At 45.2% G+C, this 27491-nt stretch overlaps 1 protein-coding gene across 5 annotated transcripts in view; it reads left to right on the forward strand.

Annotated features, from left to right (window-relative positions):
- The window catches only part of Tjp1 (tight junction protein 1), a 228911-nt gene that overhangs the window by 57066 nt on the left and 144354 nt on the right, over positions 1-27491 (forward strand). The gene's annotated exons all lie outside the window — the stretch shown is intronic.

Here is a 27491-nt window from a genome sequence, read left to right on the forward strand (position 1 = left end):
GAAACCTTGGAGGGAGTACAGTACAGAGGAAGCAGACATGAGAGGCCTTCAATCTTCAGTCTTGGTTGCCCTAAACAAGGAGGTCCTGTATCACAACCAAAGGTGATAGACATTCAGCCTGAACACATGTTTCAGACAATCAGGAAATCTTGATTATGGACTAAGTGTTGGGTGATACCGTGGAGTTATTGTTGATTTTATTCTGTGTGAGCATTACCTCAGCCCAGGAAAGAGGTGCAGTGGGCAGTGGAGAGGGAGCCCCGGGGGCAGCCCCATCCACAGGTCTCTGTCTTCTGACCCTATGCAGGTCCCCGGGGAGCCGGCCTCTCACATCCAGACAGGCTCCCTCAGGCAGGGGCTGTGACGTTGTCCTTGCCCCTGTGTCCGAGTCCCTAACAGTGTTGGCAGGTGTGGGAAGTGCTGAGGGGGCTGAGGAGAGAGTGGAGCTGTTTGATGCCGCCCAAGGGGTGTAGAGAAGAAGCAGAAGTCAGGGAGAAAGGGGCGATTTCGACATTAGACGTCCGTCTGATGTGGAAGCGCTTATGGGGTATGAGCGGCAGTGAAGAGAATTTGGCGTCAGGAGGCAGTGGCTTTAACTTTATAGCAGCACTGTTGGGGAAGGCTGCGTGGTGAGGGGAGGTCGGTGGGCAGAGTCGGGAAGCCTGAGGCTGGGCTGTTGAGTGAATCATTCACTGAGGACATTGCGATCGTCTGATCATCCCAGAGGAAGGGAGAGTCCCTCCCTGCTGCCTGCCCCAGTTTATTAGGAACTGTTCAAAGCCACAACACAACCGAGTGGGTTTTACAATAAGTGCTCGTACCTGGGTTCTCCCTTTGTCATTTTACTTTGTGTCTTTCACATATCTGTCTGTCTATCTGTTGTCCATCTTTCCCTTATGACACCTTCGAAGTGAATTTCAGATGGAAGTGTGCTTCTCTTGTGGAGCGGTTTCGAGGATTACATGCAGGGTGATTTTTAAGGGGTTAGATACCATAGAAATGCAGTGCTTGAAGTCCGGCTTCCCAGTTGCCTGACTTCAGATTGCAAATGATGACTCAATTTTTGAATCAGCTTTGGGAGCTCGGCCAGACCCAGACGGAGACGGGGCCACCCTAGAGCTCCTTGTTCAGCAGGAGCAGCCGGGCTGTGGCTGCTGACTCCCAGCTCTGGCACGCAGCGCCACACCTCTCAGCCTGCACCTCCGCATGAACCTGCCTGGCGAACACAAACATTCCCTTGCTCCCAGGACAAAGCGAACAGAGCTGCAGGGCCAAGACAGCACAGGAGAGTGTCACACTTGGAAGGGGAGGCCAGGGTGGTATATTCTGGAAGAAATGAGCTAATTCCAGCAGGTTAACCCCTGAAGCACCTTTCTTCTTCTAGGCAAAATTGATTCCATCCTTTAGTTTGCATTTGTTTTTTGTTGTTGTTGTTTTGGTTTGTTTTTTGTCTTTTTGAGACAGGGTCTCACTATGCAGCTCAGGCTGGCCTTGAGCTCACTTTGTAGCTCAGGCTGGTCTCGAACTCACAACGATCCCCCTGCCTCAGTCTCCCGAGTGCTGGGATTACAGGCGTGCACCAGCACACCGGGCTAGTTTGCATTTCTTTGCCAGGAGTATAGTTGTACTAATCTGAGGTTAAATCTAACCAACCTCTGGTGCCTGTCTCTTACCTTGCCTAGAAAGGACCGTAGCCTTATATTTTATTATAAGTAGCCTCATATTTTACTAAATGCTAAAAAGAGTCTTTGTTCTCACGGACCACTCTCAACTTGAGATTTATTTCTGTGTATATGGGGAAAATATAATAGGGCAAAAAACATTTTTATGTTTGCGTTTGACCTAGCATTGGCCTGTGAGGCAGACCCAAGTTAGAGTTTGCACTGCAGCTAATGTGATCTGTGACCCTGGGCACACTCCTCGCCTAGCAGCGCATCCATTTTTCCGTCTGTAAGTGAAGATGGTAAGATGTTCTGCACTTTAAAGTCCACATAAAGAGCAAGGCAAGTGTAAAACGTTATGCCTGGGTCTCATCTCCCATGCCAACGCTTGTGTAGTCTCCGTACCACAGAGGAGGGAAGGAGGACCAGCCTGACCGCCTGAGCCACAGGGTAACGGGGCTGCTTCGCTCTGCTGCTGGGCTCCAGGTGGACTTAGTTCCCGGAGGGTGCAGAAGAAAGGAGAAGGATGAGAACACAAGGAAAATCTTGTCCTCCCGGAAGACTTATCTAGATAGAGCGGAAGCTGAGCGAGGGTGGCCTGGTCCCGAAGTCCTGCTGCTGAATTGCTGCCCCCAGCCCCTCCCAGGTTCCTGCCTCTCTGCTCTGGATCTCCAGGGTCCCCTGCACCCTAAGCTAGGGCCCCACAGTCACAGTCTGTCCCCTTCTTACCCTGCTTACTTGCTCGTAGCACTTTCCCTAAGGAGAAGTATTTGTCTGTTGTCCCCCTTTCCGTAGAATAAAAACACTAGGAAGGCAGGAACTCTGGTTTACTGTGTGTCACCAGCACTGGGACAGAACAGTCGCGGCACACAGTAGACATCAGTACGCACTGTGCAGTGAGTGACTCTGAAACAAAGCCACGGACTGGAAGGCTGGGCTGGAACCCTCTGTCCCCCGCTGACCTGCTTCGACTCTTCCGAGACTTAGCTGTTCTCCCCTGGTGGGGAGGCCCGTTTGCCTCCTTTTTGATTGTTGTGCTTAAATTTCGAGTTCAAGCTTAAAAATTATTTTGCTCTGAATTTGATTGTTTGTTTACTTTTCTGATTTTTTTCCGGTACTGGGAATCGAACTCACGACCTTGTGCTTGCCAGGCAGGCGCTGTGCTGCTGAGCTAAATCCCCAGCCCACTTGCTCTGAATTTGAAAAGCATTGTTCTGTCTGGTCGCCGGTATTGCTGTTGCGACTGATAATGTTCTTTTTCCCAAACCTTTATACAACCTGACTTTTGTCCTGCAGGTTCTCAGTGTCCGCTGTTTATTCTTTATGTGGGAAAATTTCACATGATGTGTTACCTATGTTATGTTTTCGTCTCTGCTGGGCTCTCAGAAGGGGTTTGATTGGTACACTGATTTCTTCCAGTTTTGAGGAAACATCTTCTGACTTCCCTCTTCCGTTGTTTCTTTGATTAAATACTTTGTTTCCCTTCTCATGGGAAATCCTGTTTTTTTTATTTTATTTTTCTTTTTGAGCCAGGGTCTCACTGTGCAATTCAGGCTCGCCTTGAGCTCACTTTGTAGCCCTGGCTGGTTTTGAACTCAAGGATCATCCTGCCTCAGCCTCCGGAGTGCTGGGATTACAGGCGTGCGCCGCCACGCCCGGCCAATCCTGTTGTTTTGATGTTGGATCATCTGCATCGATTCTTATCTTCTCTGTGTTTGACCTTTCATTTTATATTACTTGCTGGAAGAGCCCTGTGGTTTCACTTTCAACGCTTCTAATATTTTTTACTTGAACTATTTTAGTTTTAATGTTCAAGAGCTCTCTCTCCTTACGTGTACTGGCTTCTGTCTGTCATGTTGGGACGTTTTCCAGCTTTCTCTGGCCCTCAGTTATCTGTATGTAGGAATGAGTCACTGTGAAGCAGGAACACCAAGCTCTTTGCACATGCAGGCTCATAGCAGCATCATTCGCGGAAGCCAGCAGGTGGAAGTGGCCCAAGTATTCACTGATGGGTGAATGAATAAACACAATGTGGTCCATTCATGCAGTAGAGTATCATCCAGCTTTTACAAGGAAGTGAACTCCGATGTATGCTGCGGTGTGGATGAAACTTGAGGAAATTATACTGAGTGAAAAATGTCAGTCACAAAGGACAAATACTGTATGATTCCACTTCTATGAGGGACCTCGATTGGTCACATTCACAGACACAGGAGTGTGGGGCTCCCTTGGAGGAAGGAGGCGTGGGGAGCTAGTGATGAATGGGAACAGTTTTAGCTTGGGAACCTGAAAAGACTTCTTTGGCTGAATAATGGCAATGGTTGCACGGTGTGAGTGTACGAAACAGGAACTGTACACTTAGAAGTGCTTAAGATGGTAAATTTTACGTTGTGTGTATTTTACCACAGTTAAAAAAGAAAGAAGGAAAGCGTCACTAGCAAGCACACTGGAAGCTCCCGGGCGAGCTGGCTCTTTCTGTGGGAAAGCTTTTGTGCAGGACCTGGGGATCCTGAGGGCCCTGGGGGGACGGCCTGGGGGTCCAGGCATTCCCTCTAAGACACACAGGCCCTGCCTGTTCCCAGGCCTGCACCCACCCCACTCTGCCTTTGTGGCCTGCAGCCTGGGGCTCCGAATGAATTCATCTGCTGGTGGTGTTCCTTGATAGACTGCTGCTTCTCATCTGGCTGCCACGCCTGTGCTCATTTTCCATCTTCTAGACGGTGTTACAACCTCCCATTCATCTGGATCTTTTTCCCTTCTGGCTTTATATGTTTATTTATTTATTTTTTAGTTTGGCAGGGATTCAAGGAAGAGATGCGATAACATGTATATGCTATCCTCTTTGTAATTAGAAGTTGGCACACACATTTTTTAATAGTAGTGATCATATAATTATGGGCACATCACTTTCATCTTTTTAATCTACTCACATGCAAATGGAAATTCCAAATGCTTATTTCAGCCAGCTTTTCGGTCTCTCTTATTACCCACATCAGTGCAGCCTCACCTGGGAGCTGTGATCAAGCAGTGGAGCCAGTGTGGAGCCGGGAACTGCGGACGCGTCCCCCACGCTGCTGTTCACGGCTGAGCCAGCGTAGCTCCACATCCTGATAGCAGGAGCCATTTCTTAAAAAGGAAAACAGAAAGCGACAAGAGCCTTTGTAGGACTAATTTTGTTTTTATTTTCTCTGGTACTGGGGAATCAAACCTACAACCTCACAGATGCTGAGGAAGCGCTGCACCCCTGCGCCGCGTCCCCAGCCTTGTGAGAGCAAATTGAAGTCGCTTCTGTTTCCGTTAATTTTCCAGAAAGGATTGAAAAGTATTTCCAGAGTTGTCAAAAGAAATTAATGCTAATTTGACTAAATTTAAACCACAAATATGCCAACAAAGTGTGTGTGTGTGCGTGTGTGTGTGTGTGTATGTATCATAGCAGATCAAATTGTTTCTTAAGAGGAAGGCTTGTAAGGCAATGGTTGCCTGATGTTATAATTTACTGTTTTGTAATGTTCTGGCCCAGGTGTTTGGTGTGATCATGTATCATGACACAATCAAATTAATTACAACTTGGTTTTAAATCTCATTTGTGATGACCTTATGTGAACAGGTGCCTTGTGTTATGAAATCTCGGGTTGTAAGAATCCCATCTTTGAATGGATACCGTACATCACAGCATTCGTGGCTCAGATGGGTAGGAGCGGAGTAGTCAGACTAGAGAAAAATGGCCACGATTTAGGTAAACCTCGTTTGTGTAACCTCATTTGTGTAGGCCTTTTAAATTCAAAACGGGGCTCCAGTGATTTCCCTTTAGGTTGCCTATCATGGGAAGTAAGTGCAGTTATAATAGTACCATTTTTTCCTTTTTTAATTAGAGACAAAGTTAGTCGGCCTCCAGTGGATTACATGTAAGAGAGCTCAACGCCCATTCAGGAAATCCAATTCTGTTTCCCCAGGTGTTATGTGTGTGAAGACCAAATACCAATCTGGAGCATTCCATGGTGCTTCTGGGACCTTAGAGATATACTAAACAATAACATATTGATGTTTTAAGCATTATGAATAAAGAGTTACTGAATAGAGCTGAAATCCACTAGTAATCTATGTATAACAAGGATTTAAAGGAGGACGACAGCTCCAACTGAATAAATTTTTGAAAAAGTGATAGTTTTCTTATTGACCCTAATTTCAATAGTCCTAAATTGAATGTCATAATTACTATAGAGTATCTTCAATTGGAATAAGTTTAAACAAAGAAAGTAACTACTCTCTTTGCATTGAAAAATTAACCTTAAAAGTTTTTTAAAAAATATCATTAATATTTATAATTCTGCAACTGGAATGCACATAATCACAGATACTAGCAAGTGCTTTGCTATATTGCACTTTAAATATTGATTCAGGGCTGGAAATATATATAGCTCAGTGGCATAAGCACCTGCCTAGCAAGTGCAAGGTCCTGAGTTCGATTCCTAGTACCAAAAAAATAATGATTCAGCCTCAGTATTCTTTTCTGGGCCTTAGGAAATCTTATTGGGCCAGTTAAAGGAAGATTGGGTGGTGTGCAAGGTTTACAACTTAATGTAAGCTGGGCATGGTAGCACACACCTATAATCCCAGCACTCCAGAGACTAGAGGATCACTGGGAGTTCCAGGCCAGCCTGAGCTACACAGTGTGTCCAAGGCCAACCTGAACTGCATAGAGACCCTGTCTCAAAAAAATTAATATAAAATCATTTTTAATGAGTAAGCTAAATCCAAATCACAGTAATGAAACTGGTTGGGGAATCATCTTGGTATGTAGCCCAGCACCAGAGCCAATGATTTTCCAGTTGAAAGCGAGTGCAGCTGGTGGGACAGCATGAGGTGGGACAGCATGAGGTGGGCCAGGGTGGCTGATGTCAGTTTTAGTCTAGTTCAAGTAGCAAAGGAATTGGAGAACTGCCAGGATTTTTCCATTCATTCCTGTGACAGTTGGCCAATGGATTGCAAAATAGCTGAGAAGTTGTATAAGAACAGCCCCTACGCTCCTTAAACATTTTATTTTTGGCAAGCATGCATAAACACCTATGGATTCACCAATTCTTTGACAAATGCCCCAGTCCGTTTCTTTGAATATGGATGGCTTCGATCTTGATTCTCCCACGATCTCAGCTATCTCATAGTTGGGGTTTTTAAAGTGGAAAATCTGAAGAACATGAATGGCCTGGTGGAAGGCTTTTTATTTTTGCCAATTTCCCTTCTTCCTGTTTTTTTTTCTGTTTTTTTTCCAGTACTGGAAATCGAACTCACGACCTTGCGCTTGCCAGGCAGGCACTATGCCGCTGAGCTAAATCCCCAGCCCCTCCCTTCTTCCTTTTTATCGTTAGTCTCATCCACACCTCAGTTGGCAGTTGGTTTTTTTCAGGATGCAGGGAGGCAGCTTGCCTATGTGAAGCATTTCCAAGGCTTCATTGAGCAATAATTCTTTCTGCATTCATTTGTCAATTACAACAGCAAGTACAAATGGAACAGTACAACTGACTATTGGCAAGAGCTCTGTGTGTGTGTGTGTGTGTGTGTGTGTGTGTGTGTCCCTGAGCATGCTGTGTCCTCAGCTGGGGAGCTGGGCCCTGGGAGGTGGTGGAGAGTAACACTTGGTCTGATGGTACTGTGTGTGTAGAATTCAGGTGAGAATGCTCTGCTGTGTTAGTTGAGATAGGAGCATTCAGGAAGCCTGGATGCTCTTCCTGAAGGTCCCCTTTTCAGCACTCTCAATGCTAAGTGACAGCCTTCTCCCTGGAACCACCTTCCCTGGCCTCCCTCCTGCGGGGACAGCTGCCTGTGACTGAGCCTTACCTTTTGGTTAGGGCAAGCTGGAGCCCCTCTTGGCCTTGTAGTCTGGCATCCACATTGAGGCAGGCTATGAATACAGGCTGTTGGAAAAACCCCCTGTCCTCTGCTGCCTCCTGGGTGGTGCAGCTGTTTGAGTCCCAGGGCCTCTGAGAGTGGGTCAGCCTGCGGGCGGAGCGACTGGGGAAGGTCTGCACATAGCATCCCGTGCATCTTCAAGGACATGAGGACCTGAGTAGGTGAACCTTTTAAAAACATAGATGGCCACCGCAGTTCACTTGGAGACTCCAAAGGACCTGCAGCCCCAGGGCCCCAGAAGCCCTCTACTTCTGGACAGCCCTCACTGGGAAGCCCCAGAACAAGAGCAGGCGTCTGCACAGCTTGGTGGCTATGGCAGCCGGTCAGTTCTGCCACCTGCTTTACCCTGGGCTGGGAAAGTATTGTTCAAAACTGGGAGCACAGATGGTTTGAAGTCACAGAGCCTTGGGAGTCTAAGGAAAGTTAGGAACTCTCTCTAGGTGGCAGGGGCAGAAAATGCACTTAGGCCCACAGCATTTTTATCCACTTTCAGGAAGTCCAGAGACTCCAGGGGAGAAAGCGTGCAACTCCCTGGAACATTCTGTGCTTCTAGAACTCCTGATTTTTCTCTCTGCTCTCATGGCCTTCTCTCTCTCCAGCCTACCTCCTGTCCTTCCGGCCTGTCTGTCTCTCTAGTTATAGCCTTACTTCAGGACACTGCTGGCTTGCCCCCCGCGGTGGCTCTCAGGGCTTTAGACCTATATGTTTTCCTTCGCCTGTGCCAAGAAAAGAAGGGAGTGCCTGTTAAGCTAGCTGGCTGGTGGTAAAGGGGAGACTTCAGCAGAGGCATAACAAGGGGAACAGCGGTCATCAGAGGGCCAGTCTGAGCCCCAGGCAGCAGCAGTGGCGGGCTTGTTAGAAACGGAATTTCTGTCACGCCAGAACTGCTGCATCAGAAGCTCTTGGGGTAGATCTGGCTTCCAAGGGATTTAACTGCAGGGTGAAGTTTGAGACCCACTCGTTGAGTGAGAGTGCCAGGCTGCGCTTTCCCAGTTTGAATGCGTGGTTCCCGGCACAGATGAAGTTCCTCATAAACTCGGCCCTGCCCTTTCCAGCTGGCCCATGCCCCTGAGGTGCTCCCAGACACACTGCTTGAAGGCAGTGTGTCTGCGGTGGTCAGAGATGCCCTGTGCAAGATAACTTTCCGTCCCTCCTGTTGAAAGCAAACCTGGAGGACCAGTTTTCCCCACCATCTTCCTGTGTCCTTTTTGTCCTTTTGTAATCCTTATCTTTTTCTGTCCCTACTACTTTTTCCAAACCAGTGGCTTTTAAACTTTGGTGTGGGCAAAAATCATGTGGGGAGGGTATTAAAGAACAGACTTTTACCCTACTGCGGTGCCTCTGATGGAATGAGCCTGCGCAGGACCCAGGAATCCGCATTCCTAACATGCATGGGCATTTCGGTCCCGTGATCCTTGGGCCCTTATGCTGGTCCTTGTAATGGAATGCGTGCATCTTGGGTTATTTCAAGACTGGAGCTCCGTCATGCCTCACTTACATAATAAAAAGCAAGTAGTAATGATTTTTAAATCTACAGAAATGTTTTTTACATAGAGAGATTAAAACGTTAAGAGATATTGCACTTCCTTTGTTGTGGGCCCAACTTTGAGCACCTGCTGGGTGTTGGTCACTGTTTTCACTTTGGAGGTTAGGATGCAAAGAAAACAAGAAAAAACCAAGAACCTTAAGCAAAAACCTCTGCCTAGTAAATGTTCCTTAAAGAAGTGTGAATTTCTCCCACGATGCAGGAAGACACAGAAGAAGAAACTGTTCATCCAAGGGCGAATCCGCGCTGCTGAGTCAAATTCCTGATTTGTAAAAAACATTAAGTATGTGAAATACTTTTTACTTAAAAATGAATACTTTGGCTTGCTGTTTTGAGCTTTCTTTACTTTTCCTTATCTGTTAAATTCCCTTGTGTGATGAGGCAGATACGTCTCCCTGAGGTTTCTTAATGCCCTGAGAATATGGAAAGCAGGGTTAATCCACAGAGAAAAATCACTGTGAGAAAAGCTTTGAAGATTGTTTTCTCATCTGCTTTTTATTTTTATATGCAAGCAGGGTCCTTTGTAGTTCATCTTATCTCTGTCTTTAGCCAGAAATACTTTGGCCCATAAAAATAGAAGAAAATCCTCAGCTAAGAGTGACACAAGTGCAGAGGTTAAATATTCAGTTCTTTGAAGTGAAATCATTTTTTTTCTTCTGAGTGTAATGCTACCCCCTTCCCTCTCTCCCTCATTCCTCTCCTCAACGCTTCCAGGGTCGCCAGGCTTGAAATTTTGTGACCGTTTTTGCAAAGATGTTTGGATCCTCCTCTTCCTACTCTTATTCTCTAGTTAACTGCAAGACCGGGAAGGCATTTTTAATAAACTGCCTCATGAATTTATTCTGTTCACTGCATGGTTACTGGATCTGTCCCCTCTGTATGCACTTGAACATTGACTCTATAGCTCTTACCCCTGTGGGGGCTGTGAACTCCTTCACAGGAGGCTTCATCTGATGAGCATCGTAAGCCCTCTTCTAGAACAAATGCATATGTGTGAATGCATGTTCACACCTGCATGCATGGTGTTTCAAAGAGAATCATAGGCCTCCGTCATAAAACCTTCATCAGAGTCATAGTCCCACCTCCAGTATCTCCCACAAGTAAATCTCTTCCATATTTTTTATTAAGATTATCTTTCCAAGATGATTTAATTACACCACTCCTCTGTTTAAACTCTTTCCAGACTTTCCATTGACTCTAGAATAAATTCCAGTTTGTGTAACCCGGTCTTTTAAGACTTTTTAATTCTATTTCCATTACCTTTTTTCCCTCCCTATCTGCATGGGCTTCTACTGCCTGATGCTTTTTCTTTTTCTTTTTTTTTTTTTTTTTTAGTACCAGGAATGGAACTCATGACCTTGTGCTTGCCAGGCAGGTGCTTTGCCACTGAACTAAATCCCCAGTCCTGACACTTTTTCTTAATGTATAACAAGAGTTGACAGAACTCTTCACCTGCTTGTGCTGCTCTTGTAGAAATGCTTACCTCCTCGCCCTCCTTTGTGCTGTCTGTAGAAAGCATCTTAATTTTTTCCAGGCTCTAATGAAAAGACTGTCATTCATGAGACTGTCACTTGTCTCTTGCTCATCTCTGCTTCCTGCAGTTGTGCAGAACTGTCTCCCTGGGATAGAGCATCTATTAGGTCGAACCACATGAAATGATTGATATGCAGCTGCTTTTAAAAGGTATTCTGTAAGTTGCATGCAGTAAAGTCACTCTTTTCTGGCAGCCAGTTCTGACGGCTTTGCCTGCCATATCGAATCACCACCGCAGTCACGATACTGAGCAGTCCCATTGCCTCCTGGAATGTTCCATCGTGCTTGTTCCTGCAGTGCTGTGTTCACTGCAGAGACTGTAATCTTGTACACTTCAACCTAATACTTAATTCAAAACTAAACAGTTCTGTGCTTGTTTTGACTGCCTGTTTGCATTCAAAATTCATACATTGAAATCCTCAGCCCCAGTACGATGGTATTAGCTGGCGGGGTATTGGGAAGGGGATTGCGTCATCTGAGAGTCCAGCCCTCAAGAGTGGAATTACTGCCCTTTGCAGAGGAAGACGGGCCCAAACCTTTTTCTCTCCACCATGGGAGGATACAGCAAGCAGGCGATCATAAAACCAGGAGGCAGTTCCTCACCACACAGTACATTTGCTAGAGCCTCGGTCCTGGACTTCACAGCCTCCAGATCTATGAGAAGTAAATGTCTGTTGTTTAAACCACCAGTCTATAGTATCCTGTGACAGCAGCTCCAGCAAACTAAGACCCTTATCTTTCTCCTCATTAGACTGCAATCTCCTCAAAAATCCCAACTATGCCTTACCTTTTTTCCTTCCCTGTCGCTCCTGGCATTGAGCCTACTGGATTCTCCATTCTCAAGGCTTGATTCTTATTTGACGACGGATGGAGGCACGGTTAACCAAAATAGTTACGAGGTTTACTTTAATAATGAGACTGAACTTCCCTCATTTTCCTTTTCTGGCTCTTCCTTCCTCAGCTAAATTTACCCATGGGTTCCTGCATGCCCTGCCTGGTCCTCGAGACAGGATAGAATCTGAAACACAGCTCCGTCAGTGTATGGGGTTTGGAGTTCACTTGGTGACACTGAGCAGATGGGTGTGCTCTATGCCAGCTCTGCGCTCGAGGCACTGAGACAGCCTTGCAGTGGCAGTAGGCACTGCTGGGTTGGCTGTGTATGAGTGGGTTCCAGGACAGACAGCACTGCAGGTAAATGCAACATGGATGGAGAGTGTAATCTGACCTTCGCCGTAGTCTTCATTGCTTCGCTCTCCTGAAGGTCATCATGCACAGTTTACCGCCTCCCATGCTCTGAAAGCAGACAAGCTATCCAAAGGGCCAGCTAGTGACCAGCACAAGGAGCCCATGATTTCACATGTCCGTGTTACCTGCAGGTATATGCCATCCTCACCCGGTCAGGGCTCACAGCACATTAACTGCACCTCAGGTAATCTCTTACCCTCTTTTGGTTTACCCTGTGCCATGTAATTGATGATTTATAACCCATGTCTAACTTGGGACCTCCCTGTTATGTTATTAAGGGGAGAGGAGCTGACAGTTCTCCTATGTTTGGCATTATCAGAAAAAGAGGTTGATGTTAGCCACTATGCATATCAGCAGTTATACTAACGTATTTGTGAGTGCATCCTTAGTCACAAGCATCATTAGCAGAGTTGCTAGAGCTGTACCACAAATATAATTATTTTCAACTTTAGAAGTGTTACGGAATCATTCACATTCAGGTAGTAAGTGGTCTCAACCACTGGATTTAGTTAAAATGCACCCCTTCATATACACTTTTTTTTTTTTTTTTTTGGTACCAGCTATTGAACTCAGGACCTTGCACTTGCCAGGCAGGCGCTTGTGCCACTGAGCTATATCCCTGGCCCCACCCCTTCATATCAGCGGTGTTTAAAATGTAAAAGTGCAGGAGAGCAGAAAACATTTTAAAAATGGGAAGGTTAAGGGAGTGGTGAAAGTGCTCGAAAACAGGGCTGTGTTGAGGACTTCCTAGCGATTGTCCAAACACTGGCACAGGTTCAGGTATTGTAGCAATGGGCTTGGGTGGAGGGAACTCTTTCCACTTAAGTGTTTAAAAATATAAACACACTTTGATGTTAAAGGCAAGCGTGTACGTAGAAAATAAGGCTGTGTTTATTTCTTCTCCATTTCTATAACATTTCTTAGCATAAAAGGCTTTGACTCTGCTGCCTGCTATTGTTTTGCAGGAAAATAGGTATTAGATATCCATTTAGATTTGGGGAGGTGAGTGAAAGTTCAAATTGTTTTTCCAGATAAGGCGTTTTCTCCAGTGGTTTTTTGGTAGTACAAATAAACAAATATCACATTGCCATTTAGAGCGTTTTCTGATTTCAGGGCAGATAGCTTAGCCCTTTGGGGTGCATATATCTAGATCATTCTGGAAACTCTGCTTTGACTGAGATTAGTAAAGACATAAAGAATACTTAAAGAGCTAAATTAACCTCCCACCTCCTCCTTCCACAGTTTCACTGATGCATGGGTTCCCTAGGGAGCCCCGGGAGGGGCTTAGCCACCCCATCCCTCAGGGATCTGGGTTCTTATCTGCAAACTCTAGTTCCCACCAAGCACAGACATGCTGTTGGGGGACAGATGTTCAGCCACACTCCAAGCCGTGCCGAGGTTGGGGCAAGAGCTGGCACTGCAGGAAGCTGCGGCCCCAGCAGTGCAAGGCTGGTTCTTGCTCCCAAGTCCCTGAGCACTGGGAACCCAGGCCCCAGCAAAGCACACTTCGTTGCTGACTCATCAGCCGTTTGGCCATAAATGGATTGAAAAGCGTCAGAATTTCTTCTTTCCAGATTAGCACATTGATATATTTAAAAATTAACCCATCTTTGATTTTAAAGAGCTAATGTCAATATCGAGCTTTCGGTTCTTTTTATGGGTGAGTTCATTTTTCATGTTCTTGCTACCAGATAGCTCAAACTAGGTCTTTGGTGTTTAACGGGAAGCGGAATGACACAGGAAGGGAGATTGGGGGCGGGTGAGCAGGAGCAGGCCTGGAGAAGCCCAGCTCAGTGTGTTCCTTTGGCTTAGACAAGGGCTGAGATGCCCCAGGGCGGGAGAAAGGACTACCTAGAGGATAAAGGCCACTGACTGGGACAAATACTGCATTTTCCCTGTAACCTTTGGCAGACTTCAACCGTAAGAAACCGCTGCCGTCAGGCGTGGTGGCACATGCCTGTAATCCCAGCACTTGGGAGGCTGAGGCAGGAGGATCGTTGTGAGTTCAAGACCAGCCTGGGCTACAAAGCGAGCTCAAGACCAGCCTGAACTGCATAGCGAGACCCTGTCTCAAAAAGACAAAAAAAAAAAGAAACCACTGGACATTTGTTTTAACGAATGTGGAATTAAATGACTATCCAAGTTGAAACTTTTCTGTCAGAAATCCTTTTATATTCTGGGATAACATTTTGATAGGAAAATCTCGAGAGGATTCCCTTCTGCATCCTCGGGTGGACTCTGGCCTCCAGCACCACCCCCAGGGGTGCTCTGCGCCATCAGTCCTGGCTGCCTACCCTCGCTGCTTCCCACCCTGGCCCACCATGCATTCAGCAACCGCAGCATTGTGCTGTGCTTTTGTGTCCAGAGTGTACATCGGGGATTCGTTATAGGATGTGTGGCTGGTCGCGTCATTGGTTATGTGATTGAACTTAATCTCCGGGCCCACTTTGCCCCTGAAGGTCAAGCAGCTGCAAGTCCCAACCCTCTAGTCACGTGGTGGGTCTTCCTGGTGAGCAGGTCCTGTACTGAGATTACATAGGAGCTCACCATCAATCACCTCATTGACATAACAAAGATGCTATTATCGCTCAGGAAACAACAGGGTTTCAGAAGTTTCATAGTCCTGACAAATGGGTTATTATACCAGTAATGTGGCTTATCATAGGCCAGATAGTACTACAAAATATAAATATCTTCAACTTTTAGCCTTCTCTTTGGAATTTATTTCTGTAGTGCTACATAATGAACTAGCCTGTTGTCTCTTGGTCTGTCTGCCGTAGATATTGATTTCCTCTTACCTAAGATGAGGAGGCATCTCCCTTACCATAGTCCAACTCCAGTGTGGATTCACCTGTCCTATTTCTTGGGTCATTAGCTAAGAAAGGCATGTACCAGTTTATGATGCTTTCAGCTGCAGGTAATACCAAGTGAAGTATCATCCCCAGAAAGGACGTTTATTAGATCAAGTAAAGCTGGAGTTAGGATAGCTGCATTTGCATTGTAGGCTTCGTAATATTTTCAAGGACTCGGGTTCCTTCCAGCTGTCAGCTCTCTGAGACTTAGTGTAAGGCTCTGGCCCTGTGGGGCCACCATGTTGCAGGTGTCCTGTAAAAAAGACAGATATATCTAGAAGTGAGACCAGCGAACGCCTCCCCCCCTTTTTTTTTTACTGACCTTCTCATTAAAAGCCAGCAGATCATTTTCTCAAAACCTCTTAGCCAGCTTCACTTCACATCTCAGGCGGTAGTGAAGGAAGTAGAATTACAGTAACTGGCTTCTGTTCATAAGGATTCACTCCTTGGAGCTAATACCTCTTCTCCAAAACAGTGGCCGCTTAATATTTAAATATACTGGGCTGGCTACAAGGGTGGAATGGAGCCAGCTGACGGCTGGCCGTCAGCAGTGGTTGTGTGGAATCAAGGGAAGTACACTGATCTCTGAGAGCATCTTCAGGCTGGCTGGTGGGGTCAGCCTTGTCGTTTGAAATTGGTGTCTCCTAATTCTGCACCCAACATTTTTTTTTTTTTTTTTTTTTTTGGTTTTTCTCCTGTATCGGGAACCGAACTCACGACCTTGCACTTGCCAGGCAGGTGCTTTGCCGCTGAGCTAAATCCCCAGTCCCTGCACCCAACATTATTACCTTCTAGTTTTCAGAGCTGGCGCTAGATGCAGAGCCTTTCTAATCCCTTTTTATGTGCGCTTGTTCTCTCCCTCTTTGGAAGCTTTTAGGCCCTTCCCTGTTTTCCAGTTTCCTGATGCGTTGTAAAGTCGGTCTTTTTCACTCATTGCGACCAGCTCTTGGTGCGCACAGCCTTTTCAGACTAGAAAATGCCCCTCAAAATTGAGAAACTATTCAGTGATACTTTCTTCCTCACATGTTGGTCCCTTTGGACTGATCAAGTGTCTTTCTCTTTTTATCTCTATTTCTTCTGTCACTGTCTTTTTTTCTGCTTGAGACAATTTCTCAACTTTATCTTTAAATTTTTGTTGATTTTCCCCTTTCTGCTGTCATATTTGCTACTTTTCAGAGCGCTTTGGTTCCAACTTTTTTGTTTTTCTGAAGTACAGCAAATGGCAAGAGGAATAGAAGAACTGGTGGGCAAAAACTCCGGGGGACTTCGTTATACAAGCAGGAGCTCGAGAGGATGCGTGTCTGCACCCCTGCAAGGGTAGGCAAGTTGAGTGGTAAAGGAAGATGAGGTTAAGGGAATCCCGGACAAGGTTGGAAGGAGCAGAGGTCACGGAGGCCAGGAACATGAATGTGATGGATGAGTTAGCATAGCACAGAGATCATCGGAAGCTTAGTTGAAGGAGTTTGTTACATCTCACAGGAGTGTTCTCCAGCTTCTCAAATGTGTGCATTTACTATTGTTTTTAAATGAAATCGGCTCAGTGTTCCTTTTACAAATATGTTACATATTTATATTAGAAAGTTTGGAGAATGCAAGGAATCTCAAAGGAGAACATAAAAATTGTGCTTAGTCCCACTTTATGGAGATAACTCTGTGTTAACATTTTAATGTTTTCTGTGCTCTGTCTAGTGATATGTATTTGTATACTATATTCTTTGTAAAAATGCAACTATAATCATACTTTAGGCTGTATTTTTGTATTCTTTTCTCAGTTAGTGCCTTGTATATATCTTGAATATTCTTACCATCAAATAGTTTTCCAGGTGATTTTTCCTTGGGATTTTAAAATTTAAATCAATAGGCTTTTTTAGAGTGGACAGGTTCACAGCAACATTGAAAGTACAGAGAGTTCTGTATACCTCTTGACCCTATGTAGGCACAGCCCTCCCTACTACCAGCCTCCCCACCAGTGTGGTGTATGTTTTACAGCTGATAAGCCTACATCGATACCATGCTGCATATGCCATGGGTTTGGACAAATGTATAATGACATATAATCACCGTTAGAATATCATACAGGAGCCGGGCGTGGTGGGTCATGCCTGTAATCTCAGCACTTGGGAGGCTGAGGCAGGAGGATTGCTGTGAGTTCAAGGCCAGCCTCAGGTACAAAGTGAGTTCAAAGCCAGCCTGAAGTGCATAGTGAAACCTTGTCTCAAAAGGAACAACAACAACAAAAAAGAATATCATATGGTACTTTCACATCCCTAAAAATTCTTTGTGTTCCACCTTCTGCAAGCCTCTAGCAACTGCCTCTGTCTGTGGTTCTGCCTTTTTCATAATGTCATGCAGTGGGACTCATACAAGATGTGGCCTTTTCAGATTGGCTTCTTACACTTAGTAATAGGCCTTTTTGTGAGTGACAGCTCATTTCTTCTTATTGCTGAATAATATTTACACTGTGGGAAATAAATGTACCACAATTTAGGTATTCGTTCACCTATTGGAGGAGGTTTGATTGTGCCAAAGTTTTGATAATTATGATAAAGTTGTCCTAAACAGTCATGTCAGAGTTTTTGTATAGACGTATTTTCAGTTGATTTGAGTGAATGCTAATGAGTGTGATTGCTGGGTTGTACAGTAAGAGGCCTTCTTGTTTTGTAAGAAACTGCCAAACAATCAAGGTCCTTTTTACTTTTATTTTTTTATTTTTTAATTTTTTTTGAGTTTTCTCTGGTACCGGGAACCGAACTCATGACCTTGCGCTTGCCAGGCAGGCGCTTTTGCCGCTGAGCTAAATCCCCAGCCCCCCTTTTTACTTTTAATATCTGTATTGTGAGTTTACACCAAAGTTTACTTGACTAATTTCACATTTTTCTTTTTTTTTTTTTTAATCTCTGTACACATTTCTTACCATTTTCTTGGAATATGTCCCTCATTGTGGAACTGTTGAGTGAAAAGCTCTGGTCATTTAAATTGATTTAGCGTTGCCTGATGGTTTTCCTTAAAGAGTATGCTACTAATTTATACATTTACCAGCAGGCCTGAGGGTGACTGCTGCTTCCCGTACTCCTGGCCACACTGTGTGTTATTATATTCATTTTCTAGGGCTGCTGTAACAGAGAACCACAGACCGTACTGTTTTAAAGTTCTGGAGGCCAGAAGTCTGAAATCATGGTGTCAGCAGAGTCATGGTATCCTCTAAAGCCCTAGGGCCCAGAGGCCACCTCGGCTCCCATTCCTCTTAGCTTCTGATGGCTGCCAGCAATTCTTTGCATTCCTTGGCTTGTGGCTGCATCGCTCCGGTCGCTGCGTCATTCTTCATGTGGCCTTCATCCCTGTCCATCTCTGTGAGCCCTCTCCTCTTTTGTTTGTTTTTTGTTCTGGTACCAGAAATCGAACTCACAACCTTGCGCTTGCCAGGCAGACGCTGTGCCACTGAGCTAAATCCCCAGCCCAGCCCTCTCCTCTTATAAAGACACCAGACTTTGGGTTTAAGGCCTACTCTAATCCAGTAGCACCTCATCTTAGTTACAGCACTCACCCCAGGAGGTGCATTCCAAGACCCCCAGCGAGTGACTGAGACTCAGAATTGCTAAGCCCTCTATCTTATGCAGTGTAGCTTGAACTTCAGCAGTTTGAAATGCAACAGCAAAATCATGAATTTCTTTTTTCTTCTTCACAATTTCATGCATAGAAGATTGGTTCTTACCAGAGAGCTTATCAATCACAATATGTATGTTTTTTCTTTATTAAGTCAAGAATTTCCACCTTTTTATTTAAAGGAAGTGCTTTAGGCCTAATTGCTAGCATCACTATTTTGCACTTTGGGGCCATTATTAAGTAAAATGAGAGTTACTTGACCACAAGAATTGTGGCTCATTGTCGATCTGATAACCTAGACACCTTTAGCAGGAACCGAACTCACGACCTTGCGCTTGCCAGGCAGGCGCTTTTGCCGTTGAGCTAAATCCCCAGCCCCAACCTGCAGTGTTGATGTGCTGAGCAAAAGGGTGATTTTCATTTCCTGGTGGGATGGAGCACAGTAACTTAAGATTTCAGCCTACTACTCAGAATGGTGTGCAACCTAAAAACTTAGGAATTCTTTCTGGAATTTTCCAGTTAGTGTTTTTGACCACTTTTACTGTTGGTAACTGCAACTGAAGAAAGTGAAAACACAGATGGAGGGGGTGGCTATGTAATTGCTTGTACAAAGACCCTATTTGCAAAGGAAGTCACTTTCCAGTGTTGCCGGTAGGCATGCATTTTAAGGGATACCATTCAACCTGCTACAGATATCTTTAAATTGTTTTTCTAATCAGAGGAGGAAAAGCGTCTGGTTTTTGTTTCAATTTGCATTTCTGTCATGACTAGAAGTGTTGAAATGTTTGGATGTGGTCATTTGCACTTATTTTTGTTTTCTAAATTGTATGTCTTACCTTTTTTTTTTTTTTCCCTCGTCTTTTTTGAGACAGGGTCTCGCCATGCAGTTCAGGCTGGCCTTGAGCCCACTTTGTAGCCCAGGCTGGTCTCGAACTCACAATGATCCTCCTGCCTCAGCCTCCTGAGTGCTGGGAGTATAGGAGTGTATCACCATGCCTGGCTACCTATTTTTATTTGATTGGTTTGTTCTAACACGTGGAAATCTGCAGTCTATTTTATAATGAAAAGAGGGTGAGATTTGACTTTCTCTTCCTCTTAGATTTCACATGTGACTGATAGGTACATGCTGACTTTCCCTATAACCGCATCCCCATCTTGTCTCCACTGCCTGTGTGGTCCCAGCCACCATGGCTGTTATGTAGATTATTGCAGTTGCTGGCAGCTGATTTCCCTCCCTCTAACTGATCTCATCCCTGCTCAGCATCCAGCAGCCTTTTCAGATGTAAATCAGATTCTGTCACTCTCTTGCTGAGCCCTCCTTCAGTGGCTTTGGAACATTCAGAACAAAATCTGGAGTCCTAATTGTGGCCTGGAGGCCTCCCCACCTCCTCTCCTACCAGTCTGTGCAGGTCTCCCTGCATCACGCAAACATCTACTGATCAGGGCTGTAGGTGCTGAAGCCTGGTTGAGTTCCATTCTGGGGAAAGCAGCCGGAGTTATTTTTAGTCCTCACATCCGGTTCCAAGAGGTCAGAGAATTGATAATAGGCCTGCTCTGGACGCTTCTCTTTTCCAACTCTGCAGCTCGTTTTGTGATGCGCATATTTCTGCCTTCGGGTTCCCTCCTACAAATACATGCTTTTATTTGGGATTTTCAAAGTTAATTTGCCAGAAAGGAATCTCTCATTGCTTTGATACTTAAATTACTGCTTTTCACACAAACTTCGGCCTTAATTTCTGAAAAATGAAAGGCGAATACCTTGAAAACTAAAGGAAATTTTTCTGATTTTTGAAAAGATTTTTGAAACTTCTAAGTTTGAACATGGAGTATGGAACATTTTCTAGTTTTTCAATGAGTTTGAGTATTAATTTCATCCACTGTTTTACCAAGCAGATTCTCTTAGAAGTACATTTGGTCATGCCAGGAACAAAATACCAAATTTGTGGCATGTGTGCTTTGTGCATTTGTGAAAATACTCGTTTTGAGTTTCATGTAGAGCTTGATACTGCAAGGACTATTTGGAAAGTTTCGCTTCTTTCAGGCTAACACTTCTCTGGGCCAGCAGCCTCTAAGTGGAGGGAGAGAGGAGGAGGAGGAGGGGGAGGAAGGCAACGGCGGAGGCTGGGCTGGTGCATTTTGTGAACAGCATTGCATAGTTCAGAGGCCTGGCTTGCCTGCAGTCACACAGCTCAAAACCAGGCCTGCTAGATGGGAAAGAGACTTTTCCTAGATGTGGCTGAGAATTTCTTGTTTTTCTCTGTAGAAATAAGTGGCGTATAACAGCTGAGGTATTGCTTTGCTCAATCCTTGGTTTCTCCAGTCTCCGGTTCTTACCTGTTTCCTTGGGGTCGAATGAATCCCCTCAGTGGCAGGCAGATTTATAAAGAAGTGCAGTTTATACAGAAAAGGACTTCTGTCCTCACACACCTGCGTCATGGCGAAAGATAAAATAGTAATAACAGGTGGTTCCCTTATTCTTGATCATTCACTAAAGATGTTCACAAGTGAGACTAGGATTCTAACCCTGTAAAACTGAACATTGTGAATTAATAGGACGTTGCCTTTTAGAATGAAGCCTGACCATTCATTGATAACCACATAATTAACTGAGTTTGTTGATTGTTTGCTAATGATTTTTCCCCCATCTGTACTATAATTAGAACGAAATGAAAACTAATCACTGAGTGTAACCTACATTTTCTTAAGCAACTCCATATGTGACATTCAAATAAGCACCAAAAAGAGGGAACATACATTGGAAAAAAATTTTAATTGCAATTCATTCAGTAGAAAGGATTTAAGAACTGTGCTTCTTAATTACACAGTGGTGTACCTCTCTAGCCCAGCTGCTTAGGATGCTGAGGCAGGAGGATCCTTTGAGCCCATCAGATTGAAACCAGCTTGGGTGACATAGTGAGATCCTATCTCTAAATAAAGGAAGGAAAGGAGGGAGGGTGGGAAGGAGGGGGTGGGGGGAGAAAGAGACAGAGAGAGAGGGAAAGAAAGAGTAGAGTTGTGTTTCTTTATGAACTATGGTTATTTCTCATTTTTTCAATTTTCTCATGAAGTAAAATTTCACAGGCCTCTGTGAGTCAAATTAAAGAACCAAATGTGACCCAGGGAAACAGTTGTTTTCAGGGTTGGTGATACAAACTACAGTACAGAGTTAGTACAAAAATTCATGGCTTCTTTTTTAGTTTAAGTTTCACAGTGTTCTTATTTCATCCTATCAAAAAATGACATTAAATGTGGATTTGTAGGCTGGTACTACATAGATGAACTGCATGAGAAGATCTCAATCATGAATGACCACAGTGTAAGCCTGTGATCAGCTGACTCCCTTGTTTACTGCACTGAATCCTGGGGGAGGTCGCCGGAGCCTTCTGTGGTGCTTGGAATCTAGGGGAAGAGAAAACCCAAGGTGTGTGGATTGGAACCCCCCACATGTACACACACACACACACACACACACACATACATGCACGCATGCACGTACTCAAGTAGCATACTTTTGCAGAATTCTCCTTTGGAGATGTATAAGGTGAAGTTGTGTTCTGGCCACCAAATTCTAGTTGTGAAAGCAGGAACTCTCAAATCAAATAACAAACAGCTTCTGAGGAACGTTTGTAAGAACCCGAATGCTCATCCTCGAGATCCGCCTACTCTCAGGTTTGAAGCGCACAGGGGAGACACAGGTAGTATTATTGTTCTCAGGGACAAATGGCCATCAGCCAGCCTCAGGTGAGCACCCCTTTAACACACTGCGCTTCTCTGCTGTGCCCATTGCTGCGGGCTTTCCACCCGAGAAGGCTGCTGGCTGCCTGCAGTCACTGCTCTGGGTAGCCCGTCGGAGTCAGCGACACGCGTGCCTGCCGACTTCGGGTCTTCTCACATTCTGGAGGCTGACATTGAGCCCTGTGCTGTAGAGGAACACTTTTGTCTCTGACTACATTGCGAACGCTTGGAGAGTGCCACTTCCTCATGCTTATGTTCCTGGACCAAGCAGAGTTGCAGCCAGGCGCAAAGTAGATTTTCCAGAGGTTCTGTTGATTTGCACCGAAACATAACTGGAGGACCAGGCCACCCGCATCAGGCTGTAGGCTTGCACACTTTCATTACTCATCCCGTCTTCCGAGTGAGAAATTAATGCCATGCTGGTGACATAGCCGGCAGCTTCCTCAGGCCAGAAGCCATGAAGTCATCCTTGAACCCTTTTTCTCTCGCTCTGTGTGTATCTAGTCCCTCATCAGTGAGTCTCACTGTGGCCACGGTCTTGGAATAGACCCAGTAAATGGCTGCTTCCGGCCACCTCCGTGTGCCGGAGTCCGCTCTGTCCTCAGTGTCTACCTGGATTGCTGCAGTAGCTTCTTAGGAATTTCTGCTTCCACTCTTGCCCTCTTCCAGTCTGCTCCCAGGAGCACACTTCAGAGGTCCAGCAGAATCGTGTGAAAAGATAAGCTGCATTTCTCCGCTCAGAGCTCTGCCAGGCCTCCCATCTCACTACAGTAAAAGCCGAGGTGCTTCTCGTGGTCTGGAAAGCCCCCTCCTTCCCTTTCTCCGCAGCTCCTCCTTCCCCTGCCCTGGAACTCTGTTCCAGCCACTCCTGGGACCCTAACACACCAAGCGCACTCCTGCCCCAGGGTCTTTGTGGGCTGCTCCATTTGTCTGGAAAGCTGTCTGGCTCTTGTCACTACCCCGAGCTTGTTTTAGTGTCACCTTGCCCAGACCTTTGTTAAAATTGTATTTACCATCCCATCTGAGTTTCCCGCTTCCCTATCTTTTTTCTCACAGTATTTACCGGCATTTAACATATATTTAACATTGTATTTACATTTAACGTTACGTTTAACAGAGTCTCTTCCCTACTAGAGTAGAAGCTCCATGAGAGCAGGGATGTTTGCATATTCACTGCAGTACCCTTGGTACCTTCAGCAGTGTGTGGCGCAGAGTCGATAGTTACTCAGTATTTCTTGAGTGAATGGAGGAGCTTGTCCAGCTTCCTGTTATTGGATGGCTGGTTATTTGATGGGTGGGATACTCTTTTAGCTGTGCACTTTTCTTCAGGCACAAGAACCTTGATATTAGGAAAAAGAAAAAAACTGCCTTTTTTATGGTTATTGAAGTCTTAACAGAGTGACTTTAACCCTTAAGCACTCCGGTGATGATTTAAACTCAGAGTAAAATGATGTGGGAAGTTGGAGTTCAGAGGGCTCCCATGAGTCGCCTGTGGCCACATGTCTGGTGAGACAGCCCTGGGCTCCATGTCAGGCTGCCTCTGGCCACCTGGATCCTCCCCTGTTGTACTTGCTGCTTGTCCCTGGACCTGGCCTCACAACCCGCAGGGTGAGGAGCTCCAAGAGCTGTTCGTAGAGATAAGAGTTCAATTCCCGGTACCGGAAAAAAACCAAAAAGAAAAAAAACAAAACAAAACAAAAAAAGCAAGAGTGAGGAAGGGAAGGAAGGAAGTTCTAGAATAACTTAGCCTTGTGACTGAAGGGAAAGTAGTGACTTTTCTTAATCAAGAACAGAGGTGGACTTTGAATTGCCTTAAGAAAGGAATAATTTAAGTAGAAGACATAAAATAGGATTTGGGACTTTGCTGTCATATATAGTAGCTCTCATGTATAATTAAAAGCAGAAAGGACAGTCATTTCCTCGGGCTCACAGAGGTATATTTATGTTCCCTAATAGTTATGAAGACCATGGCTTTATGGGTTATTTTCTGCATCATGACATATTGGCTTTCTTCTTTTGTGGCTATTGATTGAGTATGTAAAATAATACACAGAGAGACACTGTAAGATCATTGCTACAGACCAGTGATGGCGAACCTTTCAGAGACTGAATGCCCAAAATGCAACCGCAAACCCACCTGTGTATCGCAGAGTGCCAGCACTGCCCCATGTGCACTGCTGGGGTGATGCTGGGGTGACTTAGCTCACATGCTGACAGAGAGGGCTCTGCGTGCCTGCCGCAGCACGTGTGCCATAGGTATGCCACCCCTGTTACGGACTCAGTAATTCACCACCTTCCTGCATATACACCCATCCTAGAACTTGCCTTTGTCCTAATTTCTTCTCTTCATACTTGACTTTCACCATATGTTCTAGTTGAAACCTAATCAAAATTAGTCAGAAATTAAATATATCTTCATTTCGGTGATCTGTCACCTACATATTTTCATGTCTTTAATGAGACTATCTATGCATTGTTTTCAATTTTTTTTTTTTTTGTTTTTGTTTTTGTTTTTGTTTTTCTCTGGTACCGGGAACCGAACTCACGACCTTGCGCTTGCCAGGCAGGCGCTTTGCCGCTGAGCTAAATCCCCAGCCCCTATGCGTTGTTTTCTTCAACAAGAATTCAAGGTAGGAACAATGCTTCCAGTTCAAGATTACATTTGCATTATGTAACAAACATGCTGTGTTTCTTTTATCTACTAGATTTTATCTGAACCATAACCATTAAATATAACTTGATTAAAATTAAAGAAATTGTTGCTCTTAAGAAACATCTGAAGAGGTTTTGTACAAACGTTTTCTGGTGCTATGACTTGAAAGTTTATATCTCTAAAATTCAGATGTTGGAATCCTGTCCCCCAGTGTGATAGCATTAGTGGGGCCTTTGACGAGGTGATTAGAGAGTGAACGATGAGCTCTCATGAGTGGGATCAGTTCCCCTCATACATGAGCCCCGTATCAGTGAGCTTTAAGAAATAACTTTCTGTTGTTTACATAGCTACCTAGTCCATGTACTCTGTTACAGCCGCTGGAGTGGACTAAGAAATCATTACTGGAAATGAGGTTGCTGCTGTAGCAGTCATGGCCACTTAACAAGGGCACTGTGTCCTGAGACATGCGTCACTGGGTCATTTTGTCATGGTGCAAGCATCCCAGGGTGTGTTTTCACAAACTTCGACTGTCTCGGTCAGTCACTGGGACTGGCCTCTGTGCAACCTAGAGATGCGTTAAACATGAGACGGATGATGCTACTGCCAGTGCAACAGAACAGACTTTCCCGATAAATACTTTTTATTTATTTATTTATTCATTTATTCATTTATTTATTTATTTATTTATTTTCCGATACCAGGAATCAAACTCAGGACCTTGCGCTTGCCAGGCAGGTGCTGTGCCGCTGAGCTAAATCCCCAGCCCCAGTAAATACTTTTTATTAATCAGGAAGAGCACACTCTGAAATAGGTAAAGAGTGTGCTTTAGTAAATACATAAGCCAGTAGAATAATTGCTTATTATCAAGTGTTAAGTACAGACATAATTGTATGCGCTATGCTTTTGTACACCTGGCAGCACGGGTGTGTTTTACACCAGCGTTTCCACCGCAGCTGCATGGGGAAAGCATTGTGCTCTATCACAACAGCTGTGAAATCACAAGGCGATAGGGACTTTTCAGCTTCTTTGTAATCTTGCTGGATCACTGGTGTATGTGCTGTCCATTGTCAAGCAGTGCGTGAGAGTATCTAAAACTCAGGAGGCCTCTTTGGAACTGGGTGATGGGTAGAGGCTGGAAGAGTTTTGACCTGCACCCAAGACAAAGCTCATTTTCCTGTGAAAGCACCCTCAAGGGAAGTCATGAGGAGGATCTACAGGAAGAGGAGGAGAGCTGTAGAGAAAGCCTGTCTTTTTAGAGAACACCTACATGGTCAGGATCAGAATGTTTTTAGAAATGTGTACCATAAAGGCCAGTCTGACGAGGTCTTGGATAGAAATGAACATGTTACTGGAACGGAGGAACCTGGGATGACAGCTGGGCCTTGTGCTTGCCGATGTGCAAGGCTCTGCTCCCTGCATTCCAGCGTGGGACTCCGTGGCCACATCAAGCTCTGCTCCAGAGTCCCGAGTGTGCGTCCAGAGGCACAGTTGGTAAACCTTGGTGGCATCTGGGCAGTGCCATCTCTGCAGGCATGAAGGGTGTGAGGCACAGGCGTGTTCTCCTCCTGGCTAGATGGTGATGAAGGCAGCAGCCAGCATCCTTGGGCAGAGGACTTGTTGCAAGGGCAGGCAATTCTCAAATCCCCACGAGGGCTTCCAGGCCAGGGGAGCCACAGGGTGATTTTGAAAGCTGCAGCACCAGCTACAACCTGCAGTGACTGTGCTGTGGGCTTTGCTGGGCAAAGCCCTGAGCTTCGACTACACGGAATCCACCTAGGGTGTGGTGTTTTGATACAGCTGCCCAAACAGACCAAGGCGCCCGTGTTTACGCTCCATTATGGATTTGCTTCTGTGAATTTTGAACATTTTCTAATCACCACCTCTTGGGTATATAAACAGGACACCTCTTTCAGTATTTGTCCTTTAAGTGACTTTACTTTTATTTTTCTGGCTCCAGACACACAGGTGATGAAATCACCAATAAAAATGACAAAGTTAGATGGGATTTTTTTTTTACTTTTCTTTTCAAAAATCTGCCTCTTACATAAATATTTTTTCCTAGGATCTGAATAAAAAAGTGAAAATACAGAAGGGCCACAAAGGGCAGGACTTTTATGACTGCTCAGTGTGGGCGTAAGTATGACCTTTCACTTCTGAGGGCTTGGTGTTTATAGTCTGCTGTACAAGATGGGAAGAAGAGGAAAATGGAGTACTAAAATAGTTTCCACAATCCTCCTTTCAATAACTTACATTTCACACATTTATTGCAAAGAAAAAGTGATGATCAAAAAGAACTTCAGTTGAGTTTCTGACCCTAAACTCTAGTCCCAGAATCTCAGAATTTGAGTTAGGGGGACTGCAGAAACCTGGGCCACTCCTCTAGGGGTTCCCTCGGATGCCACAGGGCACTGTGTTCAGTGTCTCTTCTCCCTGTTGGCCTTTAGTCCCCACCGTCACTCTGGAAGGCCACCTCACATCCACTCACAGGAGGACTGCAGCCCGCGGAGGGTTTCAGGGTGTGGGCTGAACGAAGTGGGATTTGAACTCCCGACTTCAAAAGTGCCCAGTGCTGCTAAAAGCATCTTGAAAAGCAGTGCTGCCTCCAGGATGATGTGCACCAAGGCACCGGTGGGGAGGCGGAGTTTGGATTAAGTGCTGATCCTTGCCAACCCCGGGTCCCCCCTGGGTACCTCGTCCGGGGAACACACTGATCCTTGCTCTTGACCGAGGCTTCAGCAGAACATCGCTAGACTATA

Source organism: Chinchilla lanigera, unplaced genomic scaffold, assembly GCF_000276665.1.
Source record: "Chinchilla lanigera isolate Chin_1 unplaced genomic scaffold, ChiLan1.0 scaffold00015, whole genome shotgun sequence".
Classification (NCBI taxonomy): domain Eukaryota; kingdom Metazoa; phylum Chordata; class Mammalia; order Rodentia; family Chinchillidae; genus Chinchilla; species Chinchilla lanigera.